The sequence below is a fragment of the Bufo gargarizans genome, chromosome 3 (genome assembly GCF_014858855.1).
Source record: "Bufo gargarizans isolate SCDJY-AF-19 chromosome 3, ASM1485885v1, whole genome shotgun sequence".
Taxonomy (NCBI): domain Eukaryota; kingdom Metazoa; phylum Chordata; class Amphibia; order Anura; family Bufonidae; genus Bufo; species Bufo gargarizans.
In genome coordinates, this window is record NC_058082.1 from 50,134,738 (window position 1) to 50,151,239 (window position 16,502).

Below are 16,502 nucleotides of genomic sequence, written 5' to 3' on the forward strand. Positions count from 1 at the left end.
GGTACATTAGGTGGTTACAGTATAACAATTTTACTGTTGGCCAGTCAGATTACATGCCCCAAAAATTATCCATTCACCGTACATAAAAGATCAAGTGATTATGTTGCTGGAGGTATATTAGACGGTCAATGGATACCAATTTTACTGCAGGCCAGTAGACTACAGGCCCTAAAAAATATGCATTCACCGTACATTAAAGATCAAGTGATTATGTGGCTGGAAGTATATTAGACAGTCAATGGATATCAATTTAACTGCAGGCCAGTGGACTACAGGTCCCAATAATTATTCATTCACTGGACAGAAAACATCAAGTGATTATATGAATGGAGATATATTAGACGGTCATTAGATATCAATTTTACTGCAGGCCAGTAGACTACAGGCCCCAAAAATTATGCATTCACTGTACATAAAAGATCAAGTGATTATGTGGCAGGAGGTACAGTCAGGTCCATAAATATTGGGACATCGACACAATTCTAACATTTTTGGCTCTATATACCACCACAATGGATTTGAAATGAAACGAAAAAGATGTGCTTTAACTGCACATTGTCAGCGTTAATTTGAGAGTATTTACATCCAAATCAGGTGAACGGTGTAGGAATTACAACAGTTTGCATATGTGCCTAAATTGGGACAATTGGCTTCTCAACTGTTCCATGGCCAGGTGTGTGTTATTCCCTCATTATCCCAATTACAATGAGCATATAAAAGGTCTAGAGTTAATTTCAAGTGTGCTATTTGCATTTGGAATCTGTTGCTGTCAACTCTCAAGATGAAATACAAAGAGCTGTCACTATCAGTGAATCAAGCCATCATTAGGCTGAAAAAACAAAACAAACCCATCAGAGAGATAACAAAAACATTTGACTTGGCCAAAACAACAGTTTGGAACATTCTTAACTCCTTAAGGACACAGCCTTATTTCTCCTTAAGGACCAGGCCATTTTTTGCAAATCTGACCAGTGTCACTCTAAGTGCTGATAACTTTAAAACGCTTTGACTTATCCATTCTATTCTGAGATAGTTTTTTCGTCACATATTGTACTTCATGACACTGGTAAAATGAATCATTTTTATTTATAAAAAAATACAAAATTTACCAAAAATTTGAAAAAAATGCTAATTTCCAAGTTTCAATTGATCTACTTCTATAATACATAGTAATACCTCCAAAAATAGTTATTACTATTCATTCCCCATATGTCTACTTCATGTTTGGATCATTTGGGGAATTATATTTAATATTTTTCAGAAATTTTCAAAAAAACAATTTTTAGGGACCAGTTCAGGTCTGAAGTCACTTTGTGAGGCTTATATAATAGAAACCACCCAAAAATGACCCCATTCTAGAAACTACACCCCTCAAGTATTCAAAACAGATTTTACAAACTTTGTTAACCCTTTAGGTGTTGCACAAGAGTAGGGATGAGCGAACTCGAACTGTATAGTTCGGGTTCGTACCGAATTTTGGGGTGTCCGTGACACGGACCCGAACCCGGACATTTTCGTAAAAGTCCGGGTTCGGGTTCGGTGTTCGTCGCTTTCTTGGCGCTTTTGTGACGCTTTCTTGGCGCTTTTTGAAAGGCTGCAAAGCAGCCAATCAACAAGCGTCATACTACTTGCCCCAAGAGGCCGTCACAGCCATGCCTACTATTGGCATGGCTGTGATTGGCCAGAGCACCATGTGACCCAGCCTCTATTTAAGCTGGAGTCACATAGCGCCGCCCGTCACTCTGCTCTGATTAGCGTAGGGAGAGGTTGCGGATGCGACAGTAGGGCGAGATTAGGCAGATTAACTCCTCCAAAGGACTTCACTTGATTAATCGATCGATCTGCAGCTGTGCATCATTGAGCTGCTGAAATTCAAATGCTCACTCACTGTTTTTAGGCTGCCCAGACCGTTTGTCAGTCACTTTTTTCTGGGGTGATCGGCGGCCATTTTGTGTCTTGTGCGGTGCTGCGACCAAGTGCATCCAAGCTGCGACCAAGTGCATTTAACCCTCAATGGTGTGGTTGTTTTTTGGCTAAAGCCTACATCAGGGTGAAGCTGTCACACCAAGTGCATTTAACCAGCAATAGTCTGTTCATTTTTTGGCCATATACTAAATCAGGGGCAAGCTGCGCCTGTCACCAAGTGCATTTAACCCTCAATGGTGTGGTTGTTTTTTGGCTAAAGCCTACATCAGGGTGAAGCTGTCACACCAAGTGCATTTAACCAGCAATAGTCTGTTTATTTTTTGGCCATATACTACATCAGGGGCAAGCTGCGCCCGTCACCAAGTGCATTTAACCCTCAGTAGTGTGGTTCGTCAAGCTGTGACACCAAGTGCATTTAACCAGCAATAGTCTGTTCATTTTTTGGCCATATACTACATCAGGGGCAAGCTGCGCCCGTCACCAAGTGCATTTAACCCTCAGTAGTGTGGTTGGTCAAGCTATCACACCAAGTGCATTTAACCAGCAATAGTCTGTTCATTTTTTGGCCATATACTAAATCAGGGGCAAGCTGCGCCCGTCACCAAGTGCATTTAACCAGCAATAGTCTGTTCATTTTTTGGCCATATACTACATCAGGGGCAAGCTGCGCCCGTCACCAAGTGCATTTAACCCTCAGTAGTGTGGTTGGTCAAGCTATCACACCAAGTGCATTTAACCAGCAATAGTCTGTTCATTTTTTGGCCATATACTAAATCAGGGGCAAGCTGCGCCCGTCACCAAGTGCATTTAACCAGCAATAGTCTGTTCATTTTTTGGCCATATACTACATCAGGGGCAAGCTGCGCCCGTCACCAAGTGCATTTAACCCTCAGTAGTGTGGTTGGTAAAGCTATCACACCAAGTGCATTTAACCAGCAATAGTCTGTTCATTTTTTGGCCATATACTAAATCAGGGGCAAGCTGCGCCCGTCACCAAGTGCATTTAACCAGCAATAGTCTGTTCATTTTTTGGCCATATACTACATCAGGGGCAAGCTGCGCCCGTCACCAAGTGCATTTAACCCTCAGTAGTGTGGTTCGTCAAGCTGTGACACCAAGTGCATTTAACCAGCAATAGTCTGTTCATTTTTTGGCCATATACTACATCAGGGGCAAGCTGCGCCCGTCACCAAGTGCATTTAACCAGCAATAGTGTGGTTATTTTTTGGCCATATCCCAGTCTAATTCTGTCACTAAATCCATACCGGTCACCCAGCGCCTAAATACTAGGCCTCAAATTTATATCCCGCTAAATCTCTCGTTACCGCTGTACTGTTGTGGCTGGGCAAGTTATTTAGTGTCCGTCAAAGCACATTTTTTGTTCTGGGTTGAAGTACAATTCCCAATTTAGCAATTTCATAATTTAGTGGTTCCTGCTATATCAGAGCTATTTGAAATCTATCCCTAAAAGGGTATATAATATTCAAGGTGCACATAGGGTCATTCAGAATAACTTCACACACACGCTACTGTGCATTTCCAAGTCTAATTCTGTCACTAAATCCATACCGGTCACCCAGCGCCTAAATACTAGGCCTCAAATTTATATCCCGCTAAATCTCTCGTTACCGCTGTCCTGTTGTGGCTGGGAAAGTTATTTAGTGTCCGTCAAAGCACATTTTTTGTTCTGGGTTGAAATACAATTCCCAATTTAGCAATTTCATAATTTAGTGGTTTCTGCTATATCAGAGCTATTTGAAATCTATCCCTAAAAGGGTATATAATATTCAAGGTGCACATAGGGTCATTCAGAATAACTTCACACACACGCTACTGTGCATTTCCAAGTCTAATTCTGTCACTAAATCCATACCGGTCACCCAGCGCCTAAATACTAGGCCTCAAATTTATATCCCGCTAAATCTCTCGTTACCGCTGTCCTGTTGTGGCTGGGAAAGTTATTTAGTGTCCGTCAAAGCACATTTTTTGTTCTGGGTTGAAGTACAATTCCCAATTTAGCAATTTCATAATTTAGTGGTTCCTGCTATATCAGAGCTATTTGAAATCTATCCCTAAAAGGGTATATAATATTCAAGGTGCACATAGGGTCATTCAGAATAACTTCACACACACGCTACTGTGCATTTCCAAGTCTAATTCTGTCGCTAAATCCATACCGGTCACCCAGCGCCTAAATACTAGGCCTCAAATTTATATCCCGCTAAATCTCTCGTTACCGCTGTACTGTTGTGGCTGGGAAAGTTATTTAGTGTCCGTCAAAGCACATTTTTTGTTCTGGGTTGAAGTACAATTCCCAATTTAGCAATTTCATAATTTAGTGGTTCCTGCTATATCAGAGCTATTTGAAATCTATCCCTGAAAGGGTATATAATATTCAAGGTGCACATAGGGTCATTCAGAATAACTTCACACACACGCTACTGTGCATTTCCAAGTCTAATTCTGTTAGTAAATCCATACCGGTCACCCAGCGCCTAAATACAAGGCCTCAAATTTATATCCCGCTGAATTTGAATACAATACATTGGGCCAAATAATATTTTTGTTGTTGTGGTGAACGATAACAATGAAAAAAACATCTAGTAAGGGACGCGGACGTGGACATGGTCGTGGTGGTGTTAGTGGACCCTCTGGTGCTGGGAGAGGACGTGGCCGTTCTGCCACATCCACACGTCCTAGTGTACCAACTACCTTAGGTCCCAGTAGCCGCCAGAATTTACAGCGATATATGGTGGGGCCCAATGCCGTTCTAAGGATGGTAAGGCCTGAGCAGGTACAGGCATTAGTCAATTGGGTGGCCGACAGTGGATCCAGCACGTTCACATTATCTCCCACCCAGTCTTCTGCAGAAAGCGCACAGATGGCACCTGAAAACCAACCCCATCAGTCTGTCACATCACCCCCATGCATACCAGGGAAACTGTCTCAGCCTCAAGTTATGCAGCAGTCTCTTATGCTGTTTGAAGACTCCGCTGGCAGGGTTTCCCAAGGGCATCCACCTAGCCCTTCCCCAGCGGTGAAAGATATAGAATGCACTGACGCACAACCACTTATGTTTCCTGATGATGAGGACATGGGAATACCACCTCAGCATGTCTCTGATGATGACGAAACACAGGTGCCAACTGCTGCGTCTTTCTGCAGTGTGCAGACTGAACAGGAGGTCAGGGATCAAGACTGGGTGGAAGACGATGCAGGGGATGATGAGGTCCTAGACCCCACATGGAATGAAGGTCGTGCCACTGACTTTCACAGTTCGGAGGAAGAGGCAGTGGTGAGACCGAGCCAACAGCGTAGCAAAAGAGGGAGCAGTGGGCAAAAGCAGAACACCCGCCGCCAAGAGACTCCGCCTGCTACTGCCCGCCGCCATCTGGGACAGAGCACCCCAAAGGCAGCTTCAAGGAGTTCCCTGGCATGGCACTTCTTCAAACAATGTGCTGACGACAAGACCCGAGTGGTTTGCACGCTGTGCCATCAGAGCCTTAAGCGAGGCATTAACGTTCTGAACCTGAGCACAACCTGCATGACCAGGCACCTGCATGCAAAGCATGAACTGCAGTGGAGTAAACACCTTAAAACCAAGGAAGTCACTCAGGCTCCCCCTGCTACCTCTTCTGCTGCTGCCGCCTCGGCCTATTCTGCTGCTGCCGCCTCGGCCTCTTCCTCCGCCTCTGGAGGAACGTTGGCACCTACCGCCCAGCAAACAGGGGATGTACCACCAACACCACCACCACCACCTCCGTCACCAAGCGTCTCAACCATGTCACACGGCAGCGTTCAGCTCTCCATCTCACAAACATTTGAGGGAAAGCGTAAATTCCCACCTAGCCACCCTCGATCCCTGGCCCTGAATGCCAACATTTCTAAACTACTGGCCTATGAAATGCTGTCATTTAGGCTGGTGGACACAGACAGCTTCAAACAGCTCATGTCGCTTGCTGTCCCACAGTATGTTGTTCCCAGCCGCCACTACTTCTCCAAGAGAGCCGTGCCTTCCCTGCACAACCAAGTATCCGATAAAATCAAGTGTGCACTGCGCAACGCCATCTGTGGCAAGGTCCACCTAACCACAGATACGTGGACCAGTAAGCACGGCCAGGGACGCTATATCTCCCTAACTGCACACTGGGTAAATGTAGTGGCAGCTGGGCCCCAGGCGGAGAGCTGTTTGGCGCACGTCCTTCCGCCGCCAAGGATCGCAGGGCAACATTCTTTGCCTCCTGTTGCCACCTCCTCCTTCTCGGCTTCCTCCTCCTCTTCTTCCACCTGCTCATCCAGTCAGCCACACACCTTCACCACCAACTTCAGCACAGCCCGTGGTAAACGTCAGCAGGCCATTCTGAAACTCATATGTTTGGGGGACAGGCCCCACACCGCACAGGAGTTGTGGCGGGGTATTGAACAACAGACCGACGAGTGGTTGCTGCCGGTGAGCCTCAAGCCCGGCCTGGTGGTGTGTGATAATGGGCGAAATCTCGTTGCAGCTCTGGGACTAGCCAATTTGACGCACATCCCTTGCTTGGCGCATGTGCTGAATTTGGTGGTGCAGAAGTTCATTCACAACTACCCCGACATGTCAGAGCTGCTGCATAAAGTGCGGGCCGTCTGTTCGCGCTTCCGGCGTTCACATCCTGCTGCTGCTCGCCTGTCTGCGCTACAGCGTAACTTCGGCCTTCCCGCTCACCGCCTCATATGCGACGTGCCCACCAGGTGGAACTCCACCTTGCACATGCTGGACAGACTGTGCGAGCAGCAGCAGGCCATAGTGGAGTTTCAGCTGCAGCACGCACGGGTCAGTCGCACTACAGAACAGCACCACTTCACCACCAATGACTGGGCCTCCATGCGAGACCTGTGTGCCCTGTTGCGCTGTTTCGAGTACTCCACCAACATGGCCAGTGGCGATGACACCGTTATCAGCGTTACAATACCACTTCTATGTCTCCTTGAGAAAACACTTAGGGCGATGATGGAAGAGGAGGTGGCCCAGGAGGAGGAGGAGGAGGAGGAAGAAGAGGGGTCATTTTTAGCACTTTCAGGCCAGTCTCTTCGAAGTGACTCAGAGGGAGGTTTTTGGCAACAGCAGAGGCCAGGTACAAATGTGGCCAGCCAGGGCCCACTACTGGAGGACGAGGAGGACGAGGATGAGGAGGAGGTGGAGGAGGATGAGGATGAAGCATGGTCACAGCGGGGTGGCACCCAACGCAGCTCGGGTCCATCACTGGTGCGTGGCTGGGGGGAAAGGCAGGACGATGACGATACGCCTCCCACAGAGGACAGCTTGTCCTTACCCCTGGGCAGCCTGGCACACATGAGCGACTACATGCTGCAGTGCCTGCGCAACGACAGCAGAGTTGCCCACATTTTAACCTGTGCGGACTACTGGGTTGCCACCCTGCTGGATCCACGCTACAAAGACAATGTGCCCACCTTACTTCCTGCACTGGAGCGTGATAGGAAGATGCGCGAGTACAAGCGCACGTTGGTAGACGCGCTACTGAGAGCATTCCCAAATGTCACAGGGGAACAAGTGGAAGCCCAAGGCCAAGGCAGAGGAGGAGCAAGAGGTCGCCAAGGCAGCTGTGTCACGGCCAGCTCCTCTGAGGGCAGGGTTAGCATGGCAGAGATGTGGAAAACTTTTGTCAACACGCCACAGCTAACTGCACCACCACCTGATACGCAACGTGTTAGCAGGAGGCAACATTTCACTAACATGGTGGAACAGTACGTGTGCACACCCCTCCACGTACTGACTGATGGTTCGGCCCCATTCAACTTCTGGGTCTCTAAATTGTCCACGTGGCCAGAGCTAGCCTTTTATGCCTTGGAGGTGCTGGCCTGCCCGGCAGCCAGCGTTTTGTCTGAACGTGTATTCAGCACGGCAGGGGGCGTCATTACAGACAAACGCAGCCGCCTGTCTACAGCCAATGTGGACAAGCTGACGTTCATAAAAATGAACCAGGCATGGATCCCACCGGACCTGTCCGTCCCTTGTCCAGATTAGACATTAACTACCTCCCCTTAACCATATATTATTGGACTCCAGGGCACTTCCTCATTCAATCCTATTTTTATTTTCATTTTACCATTACATTGCGAGGCTACCCAAAGTTGAATGAACCTCTCCTCTGTCTGGGTGCCAGGGCCTAAATATATGCCAATGGACTGTTGCAGTGGTGGCTGACGTGAAGCCTCATTCTCTGCTATGACATGCAGACTAATTCTCTGCTGACATGAAGCCAGATTGTCTGTTACGGGACCTCTCTCCTCTGCCTGGGTGCTGGGCCTAAATTTATGAAAATGGACTGTTGCAGTGGTGGGTGACGTGAAGCCTCATTCTCTGCTATGACATGCAGACTGATTCTCTGCTGACATGAAGCCAGATTGTCTGTTACGGGACCTCACTCCTCTGCCTGGGTGCTGGGCCTAAATATATGCCAATGGACTGTTGCAGTGGTGGCTGACGTGAAGCCTGACCTGATTCTCTGCTATGACATGCAGACTGATTCTCTGCTGACATGAAGCCAGATCCTCTGTTACGGGACCTCTCTCCTCTGCCTGGGTGCTGGGCCTAAATTTATGAAAATGGACTGTTGCAGTGGTGGGTGACGTGAAGCCTGATTCTCTGCTATGATATGAAGACTGATTCTCTGCTGACATGAAGCCAGATTCTCTGTTACGGGACCTCTCTCCTCTGCCTGGGTGCCGGGGCCTAAATATCTGAGAATGGACTGTTCCAGTGGTGGGTGACGGGAAGCCAGATTCTCTGCTATGGGACCTCTCTCCAATTGATTTTGGTTCATTTTTATTTATTTAATTTTTATTTTAATTCATTTCCCTATCCACATTTGTTTGCAGGGGATTTACCTACATGTTGCTGCCTTTTGCAGCCATCTAGCCCTTTCCTGGGCTGTTTTACAGCCGTTTTAGTGCCGAAAAGTTCGGGTCCCTATTGACTTCAATGGGGTTCGGGTTCGGGACGAAGTTCGGATCGGGTTCGGATCCCGAACCCGAACATTTCCGGGAAGTTCGGCCGAACTTCTCGAACCCGAACATCCAGGTGTTCGCTCAACTCTACACAAGAGTTATTGGCAAATGGGGATGAAATTTGAAAATGTCTTTTTTTTGCCTAATTTTAAATTTCAACTCATTTTTTCCACTAACAAAGCAGGGGTTAACAGCCAAACAAGACTGTATCTTTATTGCCCTGACTCTGCCGTTTACAGAAACACCCCATATGTGACCGTACACTACTGTACGGCCACACTGCGGGGCATAGAGGGAAAGGTGCGCCGTTTGGTTTTTGGAGGGCTGATTTTTATGGACCGGTTTATTTACACCGTGTCCTGTTTCAACCCCCCTGATGCACCCCTGGAGTATAAAATCCCTAAAAGTGACCCCATTTTGGAAACTACGGGATAAGGTGGCAGTTTTGTTGGGATTATTTTTAGGGTACATATGATTTTTGGTTGCTCTATATTAAATTTTTGTGAGGCAAGGTTACCAAAAATTGAAATTCTTTAAATTTCATCTCCATTTGCCATTAACTGTTGAGGAACACCTAAAGGGTTAATAAAGTTTGTAAAATCAGTTTTGAATACCTTGAGGGGTGTAGTTTCTTAGATGGGGTCACTTTTATGGAGTTTTTACTCTAGGGGGGCATCAGGGTGGCTTCAAAACGGACATGGTGTCAATAAAAAAGGCCATCAAAATTGGCCTTCGAGAAACCATGTCGGTTTTGTTTGGTTGTTAACCCTTGCTTTGTTACCGGAAAAAAACGGATTGAAATGGAAAAGTGACAAAAATAGCTGTTTTGGCACGTTTTGTTTTTTTTGACCGTGTTAATCTGGGGGGTTAGGTCATGGGGTATTTTTATAGAGGAGATTCTTACGGACACGGTGATAAGTCTACTTTTTTACAATTATTTAGGTTTTAGACTATATTATCCTTTTTGATAAAAAAAAATGTTTTTGTATCTCTAAAGTCTGAGTCATTTTTTTTTTAGCCGATTATCTTATGTAGGGGCTCATTTTTTGCGGGATGAGAGTACGGATTTATTGGCACTATTTTGGGGGCTATGTGACTTTTTGATCGCTTGCTATTAAAATTTTAGTTATGTAAGGTGACAGAAAAAGTTCTTCTTTTGCACCGTTTTTTTGGGGGGACCGTGTTAATCTGGGGTTTAGGTCATGGGGTATTTTTATAGAGGAGATTCTTACGGACGCGGTGATAGCTAATAAGTCTCCTTTTTTACAATTATTTAGGTTTTAGACTATATTATCTTTTTTTATACAAAAAATGTTTTTGTATCTCAAAAGTCTAAGAGTTATTTATTTTTTTAGTTTTTTAGCCGGTTATCTTATGTAGGGGCTCATTTTTTGCGGGACGAGAGTACGGTTTTATTGGCACTATTTTGGGGGGCTATATGACTTTTTGATCGCTTGCTATTAACATTTTTGTTATGTACACTTTTTTTTTTTTGGACCGTGTTAATCTGGGGGTTTAGGTCATGGGGTATTTTTGTAGAGGAGATTATTACCGACGCAGCGATACCTAATTTGTATACTTTTTAAAAATTATTTTAGTTTTAAATTTTTTTTTGGGTGTCTCAAGTCTGAGAACCAATTTTTTTATCCGATAGTCAGTGGCTAAATTGGGATATAAATTTAGTACTCCATGGAAGTGTGCTACTCCCTGAAGCAACCGTCAATGCAGAGGCCCGGATGATCGGGGCACGTGTCGCACTGAGTAGTGGTGTCCTTCCGTATCCCCCTGCTGCGACACACTCTGCACCTTTTTGGGGTTTGTCCCTTCTTTCCAGTATGGGGGAACCACACCTGGAAAGTTTTGGCCAGGGACGATCCGGGCACCTCCAGCTCCCGAGGTACTCCGGCCTGCTCTTTCCTGGTCCGACTTGAGGACTGCCTTATAGAACTGAAGGAATGTCCCTGTGTTGCCAGCGCTTCGGGATAGTACAAAAGAGTTGTACAAGGCAACCTGCACCAAGTAGACCGCAACTTTTCTGTACCATGCCCGGGTTTTGCGCATGGCGTTATATGGCTTGAGGACTTGATCAGAGAGATCAACTCCTCCCATATACCGATTGTAGTCAACGATACAATCAGGTTTGAGGACCGTTGCCACGAAACCTCGCACAGGGACAGGGGTGATGCTGTTACCATGAATTGTGGACAGTACAAGGACATCCCTCTTGTCCTTATATCTGACCAGCAACAGGTTTTCACTGGTAAGGGCACGGATTGCACCCCGTACGGTCCCACAAGCGGACGTGGATCTGGCGGCAAGGGACTGGAACAAGGGGATACTAGTATAAAAGTTATCCACGTAAAGGTGGTAACCCTTATCTAGCAGTGGGTACATAAGGTCCCACACAAGTTTCCCACTAACACCCAGAGTGGGGGGACATTCTGGGGGTTGAATACGGGAATCTCTCCCCTCGTATACACAAAACTTGTAAGTGTACCCTGAGGTACTCTCACAAAGTTTGTATAGCTTCACGCTATACCTCGCCCACTTGGAGGGAACATACTGGCGGGGGACATGCTGCATTATCTGAATAATGCAGACATTTCCGGATGGCCTCAAACCGGGAGCGTGTCATGGCCGTACTGTAAAGTGGGGCTGGTAGAGGACGTCCCTACTCCAGTAATGCCTAACACTAGGTTTCTTGACCAGGCCCATATGCAGCACAAGGCCCCAAAATGTCCTCATCTCGGCTGCACTGACCGGCGTCCAGCCACGAGGCCTGGCCAAAAAGGAGCCTGGGTGTTGAGCAACGAACTGTTGGGCGTACAGATTCGTCTGCTCCACCATCAGATTTTCCAGTGGGTCACTGATTTTTTTTTTTTAAAAGTCATATTCAGTGTAGCTCACTGTGGAAATCTGGATTCCTGATTGGCCTACAAAATCAGGAATCACAGGCTAATATCGCTCTGGGGTACACCAGACAAGTTCACCGGCAGGATGCTCCGATGGATTTAACTGGTGGGCCGGAAAACTAGCATGAGCCCCAGAGCTGCTTGTACTAGTGTGGGCCACAGGGTTCATAGCATGGCGGTCCCCTTGGTCCGCCTGGCGGTGTCTACGCCGCCTTGGGGGCTAATCGTCATCGCTAGATGATGAGGAGGACGCGGATGACAACAGGAAAGTGGGGTCATCCTCGTCTTCACTGGGACTCTCGGAGTCGGAGGCAAGCTGGGCGTATGCCTCCTCGACCGAGAATGTCCGGGGGGCCATAGGGGAGTGTGTGTATGTGCGTGTGTGTAAATCTGTCACGACCATGGTCATGGTCGTGACTCAGGATCTGCATGCAGTTGCCTGCGGTTTGGTTTTATTGTCAACCACATGGTGAGGGCTGCTGTATGTTGCCTCTGGTAACATGATTGTACTTGGCAGTATAGCAGCCGGAGCTGGTGCTAGGTAGCTTACTGTCAAGTGCATGCGGTTACACCTGGTTGTGTATGTGTATGTTATGCACTTTGTATGTCTGGTGTGCACTAGGTCTTATGTTAGGTGTGCACTGTGACTCTTCCCTTTAAGGTGGCTGCCCGTGGCAACGTTTGGTTTGGATGTGTACATGTGGTGGCAGTGTCTCGGCCTTCTGGCTGACTCCCAGGACATGGTTGCCACCCATGTCATTGCCTGCGGTAACAGCTGCAGTGTGATCTTCTTTTGGACACTTCCCCTTTAAGTGGTTTCACTCCCTGGTTAGTGTTGGATGGGTTAATTCCCTCTCCTGTGTGTGTCTGTGTGGGTGTGGCCACTTTGGGCTATAAAGCCTCTTTGGAGATCAGAAGCTGAGGGGTTCTTCAGACATGCTTTGCTGGAGACACCCTCCTGGTAATTACATCTGCCAGTGGGGGCCACCCTTGTGGTCATAAACAAATTGTTATGTATTCTTTATACACGATGTTATGAGGATGTGTTTGTGTGTCATGTCTATTCTTTGCAGCATATGGTTTCCTGGTGTCCTGTGTGGTGTGTGTGCTCTGTCGTTTGTGTTTGCGGACAGCAGCACTGATACTTGGGTCCCAGGCTTGGTGGATAACCGAAGAATTCTTTCCCTGGTGAAGAAAACACCCTTCACAACAGTTGGCCAGATCAAGAACACTCTCCATGAGGAAATTCAATTAAAAGTGGTCGCCACAGGTGTTGAATTTCACCGAGATCCATGCCTTATTCATTTTTAGAAATGTGAGGTAGTCCACACTGTCGTGAGCTAGGCGAGTACGCTTATCGGTCACGATCTCCCCTTCTGCTCTGAATGTCCTTTCGGCCAGTACACTCGACGAGGGGCAAGCCAAGAGTTCCATGGCAAATTGTGCCATCTCTGGCCACAGGTCATATCAAACCTCTTAATCAGTTTATTTTGGGGCAACAGATATATCACACCAGTTGCAATTAGTTGTTCCAATAGCGTTTGTCCCTCTGTATAGCTGTGGTATCTCAGCAGAACCGCACACAAATGCTGCACAATACAAATGCATTATATAGAAATTATTTTATAGGTATATCACACCCTGCCTCAATCAGTTTTTTGGGTGGCAACTGGTATATCACACCAGTTGCAATTAGTTGTTCCAATAGCGTTTGTCCCTCTGTATAGTTTCAGTATCGCAGCAGAACCGCACACAACTGCTGCACAATACAAATGCACTTTAATATACTTTCTTGTAAATTCTTTTATTTTATTTTGAAAAGTTTTAAGATTACAAACATGAGAGTAACGTCACATAAAAACGCATATATATATATATATATATATATATATATATATATAAATGATGCAAATCACATAATTCTGAAAAATTAATATACTTTCTATGTTAGAAAGTATATTATAAGTATATCACAGCCCTCCGTATGTCACATCTATCGATAGCACACCTATACCAGTCCTTAAAAGGACTTTTGTGGCCCTATTAGCTAGCGTTTGGTGTTTCTAACAGTCTGTCCCTGCTCCACACAGCAACCTTTCACTAAACTGGCAAAAGACTGAATGTAAAATGGCTGCCAGATCGGGTTCTGTAATAGGGTTGGGGGGGTGTCCATGTGCTGAAACGTCTCAATTGGCTGTCCTGTCCCACCTGATGGATGTGTCATGGGTCAATGTTCGGCACATTGTAAAAGAATATGGCGCAGGCCGACATCGCCATATGTTCGCCTGTTTGGCGAACCGCGCAATAGCAAAGTTTGCCGCGAAGCGACCGCAGGGCGAACCGCAAGGCCACCTATATATATATATATATATATAGATTCCCTTAATGAGTATTTGCTGGAAGCTGGTATATCAAACCCCTTAATCAATATTTTGTAAAAGACAGTGTATCACAGTCCTCAATCAATATTTTGTGGAAGTCGGTGTATCACACCCCTCAAACAATATTTTGTGGAAGCAGGTATATCAAACCCCTAATCAGTATTTTGTGGAAGCTGTGGAAGCAGAGATATCGCATCCCTTAATCTGTTTTTTGGGGGGGGCAACAGGTATATCACACCAGTTGCAATTAGTTATTCCAATAGCGTTTGTCTCTCTATCTAGCTGCAGTATCTCAGCAGAACTGCACACAACTGCTGCACAATACAAATGCACTATAATATACTTTCTATGTTAGAAGGTATATTATAGGTATATCACACCCCTCAATATTTTTTTTGGGGGTGGCAACAGGTATATCACACCAGTTACAATTAATTATTTCAATAGCGTTTGTCCCTCTATCTAGCTGCGGTATCGCAGCAGAACTGCACTCAACTGCTGCACAATACAAATGCACAATAATATACTTTCTTTGTTAGAAAGTATATTATAAGTATATCACACCCCTCAGTATGTCACACCTATGGATAGCACACCTATACCAGTCTTTAAAAGGACTTTTGTGGCCCTATTAGCTAGCGTTTGGTGTCCCTAACAGCCTGTCCCTGCTCCACACAGCAACCTCTCCCTACACTGGCAAAAAACTGAATGTAAAATGGCTGTCACACAGGGTTTATTTATAGGGTAGTGGGTGTGTCCATGTGCTGAAATGGGTGTGTCTCAATTGGCTGTCCTGTCCCACCTGATGGATGTTTCATGGGTCAAAGTTCGGCACACTGCAAAACAATATGGCTCCGCAGACATCGCCATATGTTCATCTGTTTGGCGCGAGCAAAGTTCGCCACAAAATGACCGCCTGGCGAACTGCAAGGCCATCTCTACTCCTCATCAGTACAGAGCAGAGAGTACTGGCTTAACTGGGTGAGAGGCCTAAGTCAGGATTTGGGGGGTGCTATCTCTCCTATCTCATAGGCCATCCATGCTCCTCATTCTAGTACACCCATATTCATAGTTAATCCATGAATATGGATCGGAGTGCCTCTTCCTTGTAATTTTTGGCAGCACTTTATATACAAGTAAATATATAGGAAAGAATGTTTCCTAACAATTGTTCCTCTAAAATCGATTTTATCTTCAGTTTGGTGCGTATTATTGCCAGTCTGTAAAAGTGGCCTACTACTCGACAACATTATTCCCAGCAGCGACCTGGGAATCCGAGATGCATCCAGACATCCTCCCCATGCTGTTCCCGAACCATTTCCGTGGTGTTTCCATCAATTTCTGACCTTTACCTATGAACCAGACACTCTCCCCTCTTCAGAGCGGGGGTGCCTGGTTTAATGCTCTGGTTATCCCATTGACTTCTATTGTGCTCTGGTGCTCTGCCGAGCACCCGAGCATCCCAAAGTGTTCTACTCGAGCACCCGAGCATCAAGACTAATAAAATGTTCTAATTCTCTATATCCTCTCAAAGAAAAGCAGCAAAATGCATCATTCTTACACTTATTTGTTAGATATCCAAGTAATTATTCCAAGTGTGAGAAAGTCTCTTGAAATATTTTTTGTAATAAAAGACTTGAGATACAGCACTAGGAATATTCTCAATATTCACTATGACCCATCTCTTATAATCATGATGCAACCATTCTGTTTTTTCTTTCAGGTTATTTTGTAAATGCATAGAAATAATAGAAAGGCAACATATAATCTCAAAAAATATTCAGTATTTTAAGTTTCTAAAATGAGATAATTGCATTTCATTTGAGTTCTGGATAAAACCCAAGAGCTGCAAAAAGCATGGAAAACCTTTTAGAGGCTTTTTATCATTCCATGTGTGAGGCTAATTTGCTACTATTTGTGCAGACTTTAACTAGGTGAGAAAAGGGAAAGAATATGTTGTCAGCATTATTAAGAAGATTGATGATTAGTCACACACTTGAAGGCAAGTTTCCTGCCAGGCACTACTCCTCTCATTAGTCAGACTGAGAGCCGGTAGAGTTCGTGCTGCCAAGCAGCTGAGCAATAGCTTTTAACATAGGACAACCTATGTACTGGTGTGTTCTGTCACACCTTCTCTAAGAGGCACCATTTACATCACTTGTTCCTGGTTTGACAGGAGCTGGGCGATATGTTTATTTTCTTCTGATGTTCTTTTAATGAAAAATTACTGGTATATAGGTCCACCATATCTGTTCTGTTATCTCCTTCCTGTTCT